Below are 16,546 nucleotides of genomic sequence, written 5' to 3' on the forward strand. Positions count from 1 at the left end.
AAAGTATTACACAGGCTTGTAGCATTATTTGAGAATATAATCATACAATCACAGTGTCAATAATTTGTGTCTTTCAGTCTGTCTCTCTTGGGTCCAGCTCTCTGTCACAGGGTTTAAAAGGTGAAATACAGACAACAGGGACTCTGCAGGTGGAAAAAATGATTGTTCATACGTTACAGGACTGTGTCACATTTCTGCTCCTGGGCTTCAGTATTTTTCAGCTCTTCATTGCTGCTCTCTTCCTGTTGGCCACGCCCACCTCGTTAGTGCACCTGAGTGCCCAGCTGCAACTCGTTTGCAATCAGGCCTTTTATTTAAAGCTCCTCTGTCCACCAGTTCTTTGCCAGATTGTTCTCAACACTCTCCAGCACTCAGTTCTGTTTTGGTTTCCCAGTTCTGCTCAGCGTTGCCAAATCAGAGAATTTGTTGCTGTGTTTCATGAGTTTCAGAGCCCTGCAATGACTCTTTTTGAATACACTGACAAGGGACAAATCTGGCCTCTTCTTTGAACTTTGGAGGCCGTGACGTGAGTCTATCTTAGTTTTTTTAAAAAGCAGCAGGTGCTGCCTTGGGCTCCTCCCCTGCTTCAAACCTCGGATGGACACGTCCTCTTTGCGGACCTCGCAGTCCCTCCCAGCTGCAGCCAGAGCAGGCGACTGCATGCAAATGACTTTTCGTCTGTGCAAAATTAATCCCCACTCTCACAGCATCCAAGAAAATGACATGCCAATGGATAAAAATACAAATCAGATGATGATGTCATTTAGCAACTCTGAGGATTTCCAATAGCTACTGTGGTTACTGAGGAGTTGGCACCAACGATCTTTCGCATGTCTTCTATAGTTAAAAGCCATTGCTTGTGTTTTTGTGGTCAACATTTGGGTTTCAAACACCAATCACTACAGTTTGACATTTTTCAGCCAAGTTTCTTCAAGTTTCTGAATCTCACAGCACTTCATTGGTTTGTTTTTCTTTTGCTGTTTGATGCTGTTGCTATTCCATTTCTAGCCAACAGCTTTAGGACGAGCATCAGCCACCGTCTGTCAAGAATACTGTATACAACTAGACACCATTGGCAACATCACATCTTTCATGTACATTTTAGAATGGATTTGAAGATTTTACTGATCACTTATAAAGCTCGCTTAGGTCTTGCACCAAGTTAGATCTCAAAAATGTTGATGTCTTATGAGCATCTTGCAGCTTTAGATCCTCTGGTCGTTCCAGTTGAGACTCAAATTTAAGGGTGATGGGGCTTTTTCAACCAGGGCCCCTCAACTTTGGATTAACCTTTCCAAGGAGATGAGGCTGGCAAAGTCAGTCAGAGCTTTTAAATCTCTTCTTAAAACTCACTATTACACACTTGCTTTTATGTAATCTTACCCTTTTTATTGTCTTTTAATTTCTACTTACTTAATCTGTATTTTATTTCCACTTGTTTTATACTCTTGTATTTTTTTGACCTACGTTTACAGACATTTTCTTTTCTCTTTTCCTGGTTTTCTCTCATTTTTTTCTTTTTCCCTTTTTTTTTTCAATTATTTCATATTGTCTTTTCAATTTCTCACTCACCTCTAACCTCCCTCAGCCTGATATTCTATGTTGGGCTTCTCTGACATATTTTTATATGTCAAAGCTTTTTGTAAACAATTTTTTTAAAGGCGCTAAATTAATAAATTATTATTATTATTATTATTATTATTATTATTATTATTATTATTATTATTATTATTATTATTATTATTTTAATTAGATGTTTGAAAAATTCAGTCTTTGATGAATCAATACATTCTCAGTGTTTTTAAAAAATCATGACTTATCCCTTGTGATTCATGTCCAGATTTTATTTACATTTTATCTATTCGTGTTTACCATTTTGTCCCTTTTTGCATGCTGTAGTTGAATCATGCTGCATCTTCATGCTTCCTGCTATTTCACCTAATGAATCAACAACTGCATGAGTAAAAAAACAGACCCGTGAATGAAACTGAATCTTGTACATGCACTATGGCATATATATGTGAAATTAACATCGATCTTTAAAAAGAAAAAAAAAAAAAAGAAAAAAGTTTTGGACAGGAAATCAACAGATTAAAGCTGTCTCATGAAACAGTTTCTTTAAAAATCATCTCTATCAGGTAAGACCTCAGACTTGAACTCTGTTTTATATCATTTACCCTAACCCATAACGCTTAGTGACACTGCCATAAACAGGCTTGCACAATCTATGCCCTTGGTAGCTGTGAATTCTATTCAAAATCCAGCCAGAGTATTCAATCCTCTGCACATTTGCACTGTTAGGATCAATGTGGGTCAAGAAAGACTATAAAGCATTCAAATACTCCTTCGATTTTTCTTTTACCTCCCTCTTCTTTCTTCCGGATGGGCCTCTTAATATTCCGTCTCTTTCTTTGACATTAGCAAACAGCAGAAATCCCACGGCTTCCCTCTGCACTCGTTTTCTTTCTCCTCCTCACACACACACGCCCAGTGATGCACGAAGACAAACACAATATGAATCCCCGCGCTGCCCACCGGGTATCAAAAAGCCTGGGAAATGCTGATTTCAGAGAAAAGCTGTTGAATCTTTCTAGTTTTGGGCTGCAGAGACTTGTCGGGATTTGGTGAAAATAAAAACAAAATCCAACCTTTGACATGGTTATGTTCTCCCTCAGCCTCCCACTGTGGGAATGTGAGGAGTGTGTGTGAGTGTGTGTGCATTTTTCCCCCACACAGACTCAGTATGTTTGAGGATGTGTTTGTGCTCCAGCATTTCTTGCATGTTTGAACGTAAGCGTCGCTCCTGGTGTGTCGTTAATGCAGAATGTTGTGTCAAAGTTCTGCAGCACAAATTAGTGTGTGTGTGTGTGTGTTGTGTCTGGCAGAAGTTGTCTGCTTTTTAATTAAAGTGGTCCCCAGCTGAGAACAAGGAAGAAAAACAACGAGGAGGAAGGAGACGAGAAGACTGGCAAGAGGGCGAAAAAGATGCAGCAACAAGCTCGAACCTGACAGAAAGAAAGATGGAGGAAGGAAGAAGGTACGAGGCAGGTTTGGGAAATAGGGGCAAAGAGAGAATGATGAGATGAAGACAGAGGAGATGGGACAGGAAAGAAGTCATGTGGAAAGGAGATGACATAAAGAGAGGACAGGAGAGGAGAGCAGAGTACATCAGAGCTAAAGAGCTGGAAGAGAAAACAGAACGGGAAAAGACAAAAAGACGACAGAGGGGTTGAGAAACAGACTACAAGATGAAAGATGAGAACCAACTCCAGCTCCTCCTGCACCGCCAGGGCACAAATAGTGTGTGTGGGAACTCAGGAGTGTGTGTGTTTGCTCTTGTGTGTACGTGACAGCCATGTGATCTAAGGTCTTCAGTGTCACTACACTGCCTGGGCTGTGATAGCAACCCATTCATCATCCCAGCATCTGGTGCCCTTGCCACAAAACACACACACACACACACACACACACACACACACACACACACACACACACACACACACACACACACACACACACACACACACACACTCTCACACACAAATAAAACAAACTTTATCCTGCTCATGTTATCTTTGTGTCCTCCTGCCTATATCTGCCCTTCCTGCTCCCAAACTCTGTGGAAAGTTGGGCTTTCCCTCCTCTCCTGCTCTGAAGTGACTCTTAACTCCATCAGGTTTAATTAATCCAAACGTCCTCTTCGTCTCACCTCCTGCTCCTCATCCTCTTTGCTTCAGCAGCTTTTTCCAGGAGCACAGAGAAAATCACACCTGACAGATTTTACAGAGCAAAGAAAAAGAAAAAATTTCAGGATGTCTCCAGTTTCAGTTCAGCTACACAGTTTATTTAAACCAATGTGTTTCAGCTGCAGTTCCTTGAGTGTCCACTTGAGGCCAGCTCCCAAAGCTCAAACCAGACCAGACAAGAACCAATTCAAGGACCCAGGTGAACAACAAAATGTTGAAAAAATAAAGGTCTTTTGGACGACAAAAAGACGAGACAGAGCGACAACAGAAAATCACCCTCAGTGCTGGCTTAGCCTCCTGAGACTGAGGCGCAATTTTATTTCTCCTTGCTATTTGGGATCAGTACGACCTAACGAGTATTCTACCTTAACTTGGTCTGTCTACAGGAAGTTATGGTTTCATTGTTGTGTGATAAGAGTTATTAGTTACTCATGTTAGTGAAAAACCTAACTCTAACCCTGAAATCCAAGGTTTTTACTCGCTATTTATACACGGACCGACAGTCCAGGCACATAGGAAATCTTCAGCGGGGCTCTCTCAGAGTCAAGATGTATAAAAGATTAAAACGGAGAATATAAACTTTTTAAGATAGAATACAAACACCTTTAATAAAGAGTATAAAACAGTTTATTTAAAGAATAAAGATAAACACTAGAGCACTAGAAATGGGAGTAATGTTGTCACTAGGGCTGTCATTTTAACGCGTTAATTAGATTAATTAATTACACCGCAAATCAACGCGTTATAAAAAATAACAGATTAATCTGGATCCCAAATCTGTGGGGCATTCTAAGACACACTTATTTTCAAATGTCTAACATTTACAAACCCTTTGTCCTACTTGGAAAAGGGGTGTTCTCGTCAGATTTTCAAATTTCCGACGGGCCCTGAATGTATCACACCTGACTTCAGCAACATGCTTTAGACCGTGGGGAAGCGGGAGTGATACAGTCCACATCTCTTTAATTCACACGTCCTTTTTGAAAATCTGCAGAAAATCAACCGTTTGCTCAATTCTGTAAAAAAACAGATAATTCTTCACTCTTTACTGAATTAAATAAGCCCTGAATGATCGATATTTGTCCTGTATTTAAATCTAAAGAATTCTTTGAAAATTTCCTTCCATCTTCCTGGTGTCATGTTTCAGCTTGGGGCTGCTCTGCACCAATCAGCAACAGTTTGTGTGTTCAGAGCATGTTAAACTGAGAATACTTCACTTTTCTTTGATCCAAGACTTGAAAAAAGTGTTTTGTACATAGTTCCTCACAGTTTTTAGCCTTTAGCCCTGGTTCTCCTGAACTCATAGAAGTATAGAAGTTCATATTGCAGTGAAAATTGAGTTCACATCGAGTAAAAATGTGAACAGAAGCAAAAACCGTCCTAAAAATCTAATCAGCAAATCTTAGGTGCAGGACTGTGTAGATTTTGAAAAGATAGAACCATAAAACTTTTTTCATGTGTTCCTTATGCCTCAGGGTACCTAGAAATGTGTTGTATATATTCCCACCTTATTTTTAAATGTTTTTTTAGTGTCTTTTAATGTAATTTTAATGTTCAATTCAAATTCTTTATTTTGGGACCTTAAGCAGATATGAGATTAAAATGTGATTAATTAGATTAATTAATTACAAATCCTGTAATTAATTAGATTATTTTTTTTAATCGCCTGACAGCACTAGTTGTCACATGAACACAAGATGACATGGGGAGTTTCCCTGAATGTGGCTATCAGGTCAAAGTTTAAAAAAAGAAGTATTATGGGTCCCAGTGGGGGAAATGTAATTTCCATATGTGGACGCTGGGATCTCATGAGAAAAACGACGAGATAAAAAGAAAACAAAAAATCCTCTCAATGATGGAAATAAAATGCAAAGGCAGTTTTATGGCAGTAACAAATTGACTCTTTCTAAATGACTTTGATTTCCCCTGAGAATAATTGAGCCGATCAAAACGCGTCTGGTCTAAATGGGTTAAAGACAGATCTTAAGAAAGTCACTTAAAACATCCCAAGATGGGGGGATAATCATAGATGTGTATATATACAAGACTAGATACACCAGCCCACTAGGCGAAGTGCCTATGTGGCGGCCATCTTGGTGAGGGCAATGCTCCCATAAAAGGCAATGCATGCACATTGAAAATAAATCAACTTGCTTGTTTCTCAACCAAGTCTTATGCGGTTAAAATTATTGTAAATGTAAAAACATGCGCTGTCAATACGGGACATATGATTTGAAGCAAATGTTGTAAATGCCCCCACACTTTGCCCCCACTAGCTTAGCCTTACTGCAGACACGCAGCTCAAAGGGGTGTGTCGTATCTGCTTACTCATATCTGTGGCGTAGATGAGGTAGCGGTTTAGCCCCGTGAGGTTCGACCTCAAGTGGCTGACCTGGGTTTGAATCCAGTCTGTGGCCTCTTTCCTGAATGCCATTCTTCACCCTCGCCCTGTTTCCTGCTCTATCTGCTGTCCTCCTTTACCCCAAGCATAAAAAAGCCTCCAATAAATAACTGGAAGAAAAGTCTCAAGAAAAACAGGCAGAGGACAAAGGCAGACTAGTTACACACAAAAGCTGTAAACGTACTGCCTCAAATCTGAAATTCTTAGCTCTGTTGCTGAGTTGGACAAAAGTTAGCTTGCGACAGCCCACCCAACATGATTTTCTGTGGGGTTCAAGGACAGAAGCCATGTTACTGAGTTGTGTTTTGACTTTGAGTGAAACTGAATGACACAGAGAGTCTCTGAGTAAAACACAAGTTATGTGTGCTCACAGAGTAATGAAGTAAAAGCAGCTAACGCGAGCGCTCTGACCTTCAAAATACAACTTAATCAACCTGCAGAGCTTTAGGTTCAGTCAGCAGCTGCTGAATCACACCACAACACCACCGTCACATCTGTTCTCCACCAACATCAGAACAGGAAGCTGTGGAGAGGTCAGGAAGAAGAAACACACTGACTGAATCAAAGTAAAGACTGACGTGCAAACACTCAGCTCATAATATACCAGCCCGCTTTGAGCTAAAGTGATCTGAAGGGAATCAGGCAAAGTTTCAGCTCCCTAAGGAGCACACGGCTCTTTGAGTCTGATCAATAATTAAGTCGCTAAACTGAAACCATCAGCAGCCTGAGAGGAAACCAGTGTGAGAGCTGGGACCTGAGAGAAAGAGGAGAAGAGGAGCTGTAGTTGTCAGAGCTGTGAAGCCGCTGACCTCCGTGAATGAGAAGCTGAACCTGGATGTAAAGAGAAGCTCCTCTGGGTCCGTCCTGTTAACTCCGCAGAGCAACCTAATGGAAAGAACAGGCGCACAAGTTGGTGTCAGCTCTCAGAAGATGTAGCCACTTTCAGGAGGGCGCAACTGCATTCACCCTTTACATTAAGCAGCGCCGCCACCGCCCCTGGATCCTGATGGGGAGTGGGAGGGGGGGCGCAGAACAATGGGAGTCTTAAGCCGCCCGGACTGGGAGGGAATGCAAGAGTAGCCGAGTCAATGGGAACTGAGGCAATTACAGAGAAAATAATGTAATCCAGGTCCCTCTGTCACAGGCTAATGCAGGCTGGGGTGTGTGTGTGTGTGTGTGTGTGTGTGTGTGTGTGTGTGTGTGTGTGTGTGTGTGTGTGTGTGTGTGTGTGTGTGTGTGGATGCTGCACTGTATGGTCTAAGTATAAAGTAGACTGAAGGCAAAGGACGAGTAGAGTATACTCACATATAGAAAATATATTCTTTTAAGTAGAGCCGCCAGAATACCACAATTTTACATCAAAATTATCGGAGTAATAAACAAATATCTTGATAATGATCTCATTATGATTTTTATATTTATTAAAAATTTAAAAGGTGGATAACATAACCAGATAAGTGAAATTTTAGCTTTTTTTTTAAGAATTGGAGAAAAAAATATCTATGTATCATAGTATTTTTTTTTTAAGGATTTTAAATTTTAATAATTATATATATATATATATATATATATATATATATATATATATATATATATATATATATTATATATATATATATATATATATATATATATATATATATATATATATATATATATTTTTTTTTTTTTTTTTTAATTTATTTATTTTTATTTTATTTTATTTAAGTTTTTTGTTTTAGCTTTTGTTTATAAGCTAAAAAAAGCTGAGATGTCAAATCCCCTGATTAAATCTTAAAAACTATCTTACATGTGATGTTAATTTTTGGGGAAAATATTGCTCCAGATATAGTCCTTAGACATCATAGTCAACATCATTCAACTTTTTCACAAGGTCTTGTGTTCAAAATGTGAACTAAAAATCTCAAAAATCGGAGATTTGAAGAATCACAATTTAAATCGAATTAGAACGGCACCCCAATAATTGGTAAAGAATCTAATTGGGAGAAAAGCATATTATCCTAGCCTGAATTTTTTTTTAATGTTTATATCTTTTTTTTTTTTTTTTTGCAAAATAGGCGACCTCCTAAACTGGCGCCATGCTAACTCAACCAAAACCACAAGCTAGCGTAGAGACACAGAGCTTGCATAAGCAACAGTCAGCTGCCCAGACTGATAAATATATATTCTAACTAATTACAGGATTTGTAATTGAATAATTTATCTAATTAATCACATTTTAATCTCATATCTGCTTGAGGTCTCCAAATAAACAATTTGAATTCTTGGACATTTCAAAGTTATAGTGCATGACTAATCAGATGAAAAGATGAAGAAGAGAAGATTTGTAACTGTTGACTGCGTCTATAGAAGTAAATTGTGTTTTTCAGCGGGGTCTGGCAGAGCATGTCAATCAAAATCCTGCTCGTAAACTCCTGTGGGTGAGAGCGGTGTGCTCATTGGATGAGAGCTCAGCATGGATATGAGGAGAAGATGTGAGATGACAGAGACACAGAGAGACGCTGCAGGTCAGATAAGTTCAGGCAGCTCACGCTCCACCTCTGGCTTTATTTGCTCTGCAGTAGGAGCTAAATACAGGCTGGTTGATGGTATTAGCTTGGATGGAGTTATCTTTCTTCTTGCTCCAGCTGCTTCTTCTTTGTCTATTCTCAGTTGTACAGCGAGCAGCAGCTAGTAAAAACAACCACTACTGCCCCCTACCAAAAACCCACACGTGACAAGGAATAACTATTATAGCTCTCTGTGAATTTTCAGCCTGATGTGAACTTTTTTTATTGTTTGAAAAAGGCAGCATCAGGCTTGGGCTTGGCCTAGTGGTCAAGTCTGAGGGCAGGTCTGCATTTGCTTTTAACTTGGACCCCTTTCCCACATGCCATTCCCTTAATCCTGTCCTGGTCTTTTGCCCTGTCCACTGTTCTTTCCTCAACAAATAAAGTTGTAAAAGCCCCAAACTAAAACTGTGAAAAGAGAAGAAGAAATAAAATGTCACTTATTGTAAATTCCAGACAAAGATGGTCCAGAGTTTTTCATCTCTTTCTTTTAAGAAAAACTCCCAGTTTCTCACCCTCCAGCTCAACACCCACCCCCCTGCACGACACGGACTCCCACCACCCCAAAGCCACTTAACATTACATCATCACAAAGCCTCTGAATCGTTGGTGTAAAATGACTTGGATGAGGGGGAATAATCCCAGCTGGGGGCCAAAGAGAAGGTAAAGGGAAATCTTTCATCTCCACATTCCTTCATCTTCCCTCGTTAAATGAGGGGAGTGGGTGGAGGTGGATCTTCCCACAGCAGGAGAGAGATCAAGCCCTAACAGGCTGTGTTCAATCTTATATCTCTTCACAGACACTGACGGCCTCTGTTTCCTCCTTGCTCCTACAGGACGGTGTTAGGGAGAAGATGGAGGCAGAGCGTACAGTCAAACATAGCAAGGAAGAGAATAAGCACTTCAACTTGGTCCTGTTGTTTCTTACACCCATTTTCCTGGCCTCTTAACCAGGATTAACCAGGCACCTGGTTAATCTTAGGCTCCTAAAGTTTCTCCTCTTTCTTACCAAGCAGCAAACTCCAGTCTTAAAATATTAGGCCCGTGCTAAAGTGCCCCACAACTACAGTTCACAGGAGCGATACCGGTGAAGCTAACCCACCAAGGTTTGACTCCAACGTGTGGCACCTTTTCCACATGTCACTTCCTGCTCTATCCACTGTCATTTCCTGTCAAAAAATGGCATAAAAACAAAAATAAAATCTTATTAAAAAAAAAAAAAAAAGATGCAGCTCATTGAGAGTCCACTGGAGGCCGGCAGAAATAAGAGCAAAAACCACACAGTAAAAACAATTTGTATGAGTCACTGGGACATCAAAATGTTTCAATATCTAGCTTTTGATGTTCTTGTTTTGATCATTTTCAGTTCTTTTTTGTTATTTGTTTGTTTTTTGATGGAAGTGATCGAGGCTTTTATTGTGAAGGCTGTGTTTAGTGTTCATAGTACGTGAAATACTCTGGTTTAGAGAGAATCTTATGGCATTGAATAGTTTCCTTATGAGCTAGGAACAAGGTTTAATTGTACTTTTATGGTATTTTATGAAAGTTTATTTTGTTTTATTATTCAGTCACGAAATGTTTCTTTTGTTGTTTATTTATTTATGGTGGATCTTAGTTAATGTGCGTATGATCTTAACAAGTATTTCACTCCACACTTGGCTCAGAGGTTTTTATGGTTAACCTTCTTGTGTCAGTATTGTCCTTGTAGATTCCACTAGTCCAAACTTCCAGAAACATTCAAAGGTAGGCTACGCTAAATATTTTAATAGGTTGCAGGAGATAATTTTGCAAATGGACTTCATGGTAAAGGTTTAATCTGCGTCAAGTTATCTTTCTGATTATTTGTCAGGAAAATCTTCAGCAGTTGTAAATATTAGGCTTTGTTGGAGGGATTGGTGATGGTCCATCCTGGTTCCCTCTTGCCCTACAGTGTGGTGGATTATAGAGAAGGAAATGAAGAGTTTCAGAGACAAACCAACGCCTTAGCAAGGGATGCTACACACATACACACCAATCAAAAAAAGCCAGTCCTTACATCAAATACAAACACCTTTACTGCCTGGTTCCAATAACTTTTTGGATCTTAGTGTCTCATTTCCTTAGCAGCATACACTGTATGAGGGATTTGAATGTTGTTATCCAAATACGTGTACAGTATAGAAATAAAAATCTCAAACCAATGAAAAGGAGCAGAAGGAAGAACGTTCTTTTTTTTCATCTTGCCCTTTTCTCACAAAATGTTACATTAACACATGACCTGAAAAACACAAAAATACTGTCGACCAGCATGCCTTTAACGTTCCACTGATCTTCTGTTTTTTATTAATTTTTGAAGATACTAAGTGGAGTCTTTGTCAGGGTTATTCCATTAAGTGACACCTCTAAATGTAATACTGTGATCCTCCATGTGGTTCTGATTTTTTTTTTCTTTCACATTTCGAATTCTTTCAAATTGCAACTACTTTTTCTTTTGTCAAATTTGCACTGAATGTTGGATAATGGGAGCTTTTTATGAGCTTTGTACATCATTTGCAACATTTGTAAATCTATTTTTTCACTTCGTTTCAGCAAATGTAATTTAACAAAAAGTGGATTTGAGGGATTTCTGAATGGACTTCTGTTCATTATTCCTATTGCTCCTTTTTTAATATGAAAATCTGCTGTGTGGCCCAATTTGAGAGTGAACTAACCATCGATATGACAGCACTTAAACTCAGTGGTGTAAAGGAACAAAGTTAAAGTAGTTTGTTTTTGTACTTAAGTAGGTTTTGTAAAGATCTATACTTTACTTGAGTTTCTAGATTTATTACAAGTTTTACTTTGCTACATTAAAAAGGAAAAAATGTTACTTCTACTCTGCTTCTTTTACAATGTCACCATCGTTGTTTGCTACAAAATAAGATGTGAATATGATTTCTCATCCTGTCTCATCCCATTGATACTTAAATACATTCAATTTGCTTTACTATAAGACTTTTACTCAAGTGTTTTTTTACTGTGGCTTTCAAATACTTTACACACCACTGCTTAAACTGAATGTTATACATCACATACTGACATTCTGAACAACCCTGCACATGTGCCGCCTCTTCTCATTACACCAGTCATTCTTCATGAAGCAGCACAATTACCTGACATCCATAATGAAAACGTCGAGCCAAGGATAAGTGTGCTTGAAGAGTTATAATACACCTTTATCACGCTCCTCCTTGACTTATTTTCTGAAACGCTTCAGTGTGAACCAGGGTCTTTGCTCTTTGTGAGTGTTGATAAGAGGAAACCACAGGCGTTAATGTTCTCTTGAATGAAGATCAGCAACAGAGCAAACCAACCAAGAGAGAATCACCTTTAGATTCGGAACTGTGTCTTTCAAAGTTGGAGAAAGTAAAACAGCGGGGGTGAACCTGATGACTCAGTCGCACTACGCACAGCACAGCTTTCCACAAACGCTTTATTTTCATAATAAAATGTCAGGAGATTAATAATAGAAGCACTTTGCTTTATGTTTTATTTAAAGGTGCAGTTCTGGAGACTTTTAAGCACCGCAGGTAGAGGAGCAGAAATTGCTGTCTCCTCTTGGAGTTGTCAGTTTCTTTCAATGAACAGGTTTCACTCCTTCTCTATCACCCTGCTGCAGAATCAATGTGTTTTTATCCAATAATAAGGATTTCAGCATTAACACATGGACAGCTCTGTTTATCCTCCTATGTGGTGATTACATAAACGCAACGTCTTTCAATTTACGCCAAAAGAAATAACTTTATTTTCACACCACTCTGCCAATACTCTCACTGCCAAATGCGTCATCCTCCAGCAGACTGGTGCTCGCCTCAGCCAGAGTGGGAATAACTGTCAGAATAACTTCACAGCGGGGAAAATAAGACACAGCTCAGAAATCATCACTGACACACCGTCGAGTTTGAGTGAGATGCTTGTTTGAAAGGATGTCGTGAGTCATGGTTAGCCACACCGTGTAGGAGCTTTTCGCTAAGTGAGTTCACGTCCTCCTAAAAAGCAGATGATGCAAATTTAATGACGGATGAAAACCTCTGTGGGTAGAGCGATCTCATTTTAGCAGTTGAGACCACAAATTAGATTCAAATGGTTTCATTAAATTCAGGAAAGAGCTTTTTTTTTTTTTTTCTTAACAGCGCTGTGAGGATGATCAGTTTTTCTGTTTCCCATGAGCACCATCACCACCTCTCAGAAGGACATGACTCTAGCAAAGACGTGCATTTGTTTTGGAAAGCAGATCTTCTTGCTAACACCACTTTTCTTTCTAACACGATCATTAGCCAAGCAACCACTGTCATGTTTCTATGTAGTAGCATAGACTGTAAAAAAAAAAATGGACGTCATCTTGCTCAGCTCCAAGTGAGGTAGCCACAAAAACTGCTCCCCCTGGTGGCTGGCTGCAGTATAGGTCAAAAAATCTGTCATTCCAGATGGGCTGTGGTCAAACTTTAAAAAATTAATACTCCTGGTAGAAATGTTTCTCACGTCTGATTGTTGTGGTGATTTGAAGATATCATTTGGCTGTCTTGTATCCAAGTCCTCTTTTTTCTAAAAAGTTTCATTTTAATTAGTTATAAGAAGTTAAAAACGAGGCTTTACCTCATGTTTAATGATGGTTAACAGCTGACGTTCTTGTGTATTTTTTGGTGGATTGTAAAATATGTCTGGAGGTAGAGTCAGGAAGTGATTAGACTCTCCAAAGAAAACTTTAAAACCTTCAAAGCTTCCAAACAGAACAATGGTAAATGGCGGTGCTACACTGTCCACTCTATGTACAGTCTACGTGTAGAGACTCAAGCCTTGCACCTGAGTTGGCATGTTAGCACAAGCTAATCACTGGGTATTTGACACATACCTGGTTAGAAGTGAGCTAACTCCCATCACTCTTCAGCCAAGAGAGAAAAGCACAATCTGTTTGGTGTTTCGTTTCACTGTGGTCGTGTTTCTCTTCCTCCGTGCTACATCCACTAAAGTAGCTGCTCAGAATAGCTGATATAACCACGCAGAAACATCATGAAACAACCAAAACATCAACATCCAGGCAGAGGAGGGGGTTGAGGCAGACACAGATACTGGCACACGTGTATAGAGGCCCAGAGGAAACGATTGAGCAGGATTATTCCTCTAAAAGTTGACGTTGTATTTAAAAAAAAAATCCTGCAGACCCAACCTTTAAACGTACTATTTATGTTTACGTTGCAGAAATAACTTTGGGTATTTTTGCAGTATCTCAAAAGAGGCTTTGAGGTTTCAATGTAAGCAGAGTAACGTCAGTTAATCCTGGTTATTTCCTGCCAGTCATCGACTAATCAGAGCTAACGTAACGTCACTCTTCATTTTATTGATAGACTCTCAAGTTTGAACAGACCACTGCAGAATAACTACTGACTGTGGGTTGGAGCCAACATTAGCACAAACAGTTTAGCTCTTTTAGCCTTTAGCTTGTGCTCTATCTCTCTCCTGTTTCTCTTTCTTCTGCTCTTCTGTCCTTTTCCTATCGGACAGTTAGGCTCCAGTGTCCACCATCACTACAAAATTAATAGCAGGAATCCTTTCCTTTAAGATGTCTAGCTTTTCACTTGGTCAATGTAAAATCCGACTGGATCAAGGACAAATTAGGACCCTGACAATCTCATTTCAAACCATTGTTTCTGAACATGCAAATATATAAAAGTGAGACTATTTCAAGTCCCGGCTATTTCAAATGATCTACGTTAAAATGTGGGGGGAAAAAAAGCAGAACAGAGAAATGTGTTTGTCTTTCTGCCTCAGAGAGCATCAGCAATGATCCATTTTTCTTCAGAGACCCTTTCATGAAATGTAAGACGAATCTGCCTCCACCAGCGAGCAGTCATGACTCCGCACATTTTCATAATTTCACACTTATGTGTGATTTGATATGTGACAACAGCTACATGTAGTTGACTCTGACAGAAAGAACGATGCCAAGGAGTGAGCTGGAAAAGACTGAACTCTTCTTAGAAAACAAACACACACATGCACACACACACACAGACATGATTGAGTGCTGAGAGGGCTTTTGGCACAACACCAGAGACAAGAAGAGAAGGACAGAGAGACCAAGGGGAGGGAAGAGTGATTTGTGATCCTTGGAAAGGACATTTATCACACAAGCTTCAGACACCCACACGCGCACACAAACGCGAGTACAAACAGATGTTGTGTGTTCGACATGCCTGCAGTGGAGCAGTGGAGGAGAGTCAGACAGAGCTACCAGAACGCAGAGAAACGAAGACGGAGAAGATGTTCGTTTGGCTCTGAAACCACATCACTAAACCCACTCGGTCATTTTGTGGCGATGAGAAACTGAAAAAGAAAGCAGGAGCGTCTCCGAAGCTATATTTAGAGCGGCTCATTTGGCTGCAGAGGCTCTTACGGGGTCGGGATGACGTGCGTGTTTGATTGACAGCTGAGCAGCAGGAGGCTGCAGACTTGCTCCAGTAATTGTGGTTTACAAGAATAGGAGCAGACAGTGTAATGTGGCTGTACTATCTCACACACCTCCCCTTAAAGTGTGTGTGTGTGTGTAATCATGACATCTCTGGGCACATCCAGCAATCTTCTCCCATTAAAACATGCAAAGACTACGTCTGAATATCTTCAAGGATTGTTTCCTGCTCAGCCGACACGAGCACTGAGATCCCGATCAATTTACCAATTAGACCGAATCCTCCAAATAAGGATACAATGCTCTGTAATCCCTAATCTCAAACATAAACACCACAGGATAAAACACTAATGCTGCAGCATTCACCTCAGGATATTATTAAGATTATTATGTGTGCCAGAGGGAGCCCCTCAGGGATCTCCAGTGATCTCATGTGATCACACGAGGAAGCAGATGTAAACAAACCTGAGCTCACAGCGGCATGCTGGGCACTAATCTGATGTGAGAGCGATCAAAAGAAGAAGGCTACAAACGTCTGGTTAAAGGAACGATGTGTATCTGATGCAGCTGGCTCCACATCGCCAGAGCCAGAGCTGGACCAGAGTCTCATCTGGTGTCGCCATCCATATTTACACTCCCCTGCTTTCCCACTTTTAAATATTTAACAGAACAACCTTCTCATATGCTTGGTTTTTTTTATAAGAAATGTCCAGATCACAGCAGATCTGTCTCTGCTCCATCACGACATCAGATCTGAAAGGTTTCAATTTAAGTCAATGCAAGTCAAGTTATCGGAGCTGAATAGATCTTGTGTGTGTCTTCAACCCGCAGCTCTTTGACCCCTTTCCTGTGGCTCCTTGTAGCTTCAAAGAATATTATTAAAATAAAGATTCTTTATTTTTGTGTGGATTAATTTGATTAACTTTCCAAGAGCCGGCTTAAATTACATGTATGACAAGTGGCAAAATCATTAGCAAAATACAACAAAAAAAGAAATAAATAAATAAAAAATAAAACAAAACAACAAACAAACAAACAAAAAACCCCACAGAAAATGTAAAAAAAAAAATAATAATAAATAAAAATAAAGCAGACAAATTGAGCAACATTATCCAATTATGTTATCAAATTCAAGTATTATTATATTAATAATATTTTTGGATTTTTTTTTTCTTTTTTTAATGTTATGTTTATAATTCGAAATTATTATATTTGAAAATGTATCAAAACATTTGAAATTTCATTGTTTTGAAGATTAATTTTTTTTGAATTTTTGAAATCCCTTTTTTATTTGTGCAATTTATAAAAAAAAATCAAATTTGGGGAAATTTTTCAAATGTATAAAAAAAAAACTCAAAAAAACAAACAAACAAAAAAATCCCAGAAGACTTGAGCAAAATTATCCAATTATGTTATCAGATTCAAG

The 16,546-nt window shown here is 39.2% G+C and overlaps 1 protein-coding gene across 2 annotated transcripts in view; it reads right to left on the minus strand.

Moving 5' to 3' along the window:
• Nucleotides 1-16,546, minus strand: part of LOC141802568 (zeta-sarcoglycan-like) — a 602,901-nt gene that overhangs the window by 304,539 nt on the left and 281,816 nt on the right. Inside the window, exon 1 of one of the 2 annotated variants that reach the window (XM_074686119.1) lies at nt 2,363-2,470. The exons of the other annotated variant lie outside the window; for it this stretch is intronic. The gene's annotated coding sequence lies outside the window, so the exon portion shown is untranslated. Of the gene's footprint in view, nt 1-2,362; nt 2,471-16,546 lie in introns of those variants that run through there. 2 annotated transcript variants of the gene reach the window in all.

The sequence above is a fragment of the Halichoeres trimaculatus genome, unplaced genomic scaffold (genome assembly GCF_033239565.1).
Source record: "Halichoeres trimaculatus isolate MK-OKI-2021-1 unplaced genomic scaffold, fHalTri1.1 fHalTri1_scaffold_2, whole genome shotgun sequence".
Classification (NCBI taxonomy): Eukaryota; Metazoa; Chordata; class Actinopteri; order Labriformes; family Labridae; genus Halichoeres; species Halichoeres trimaculatus.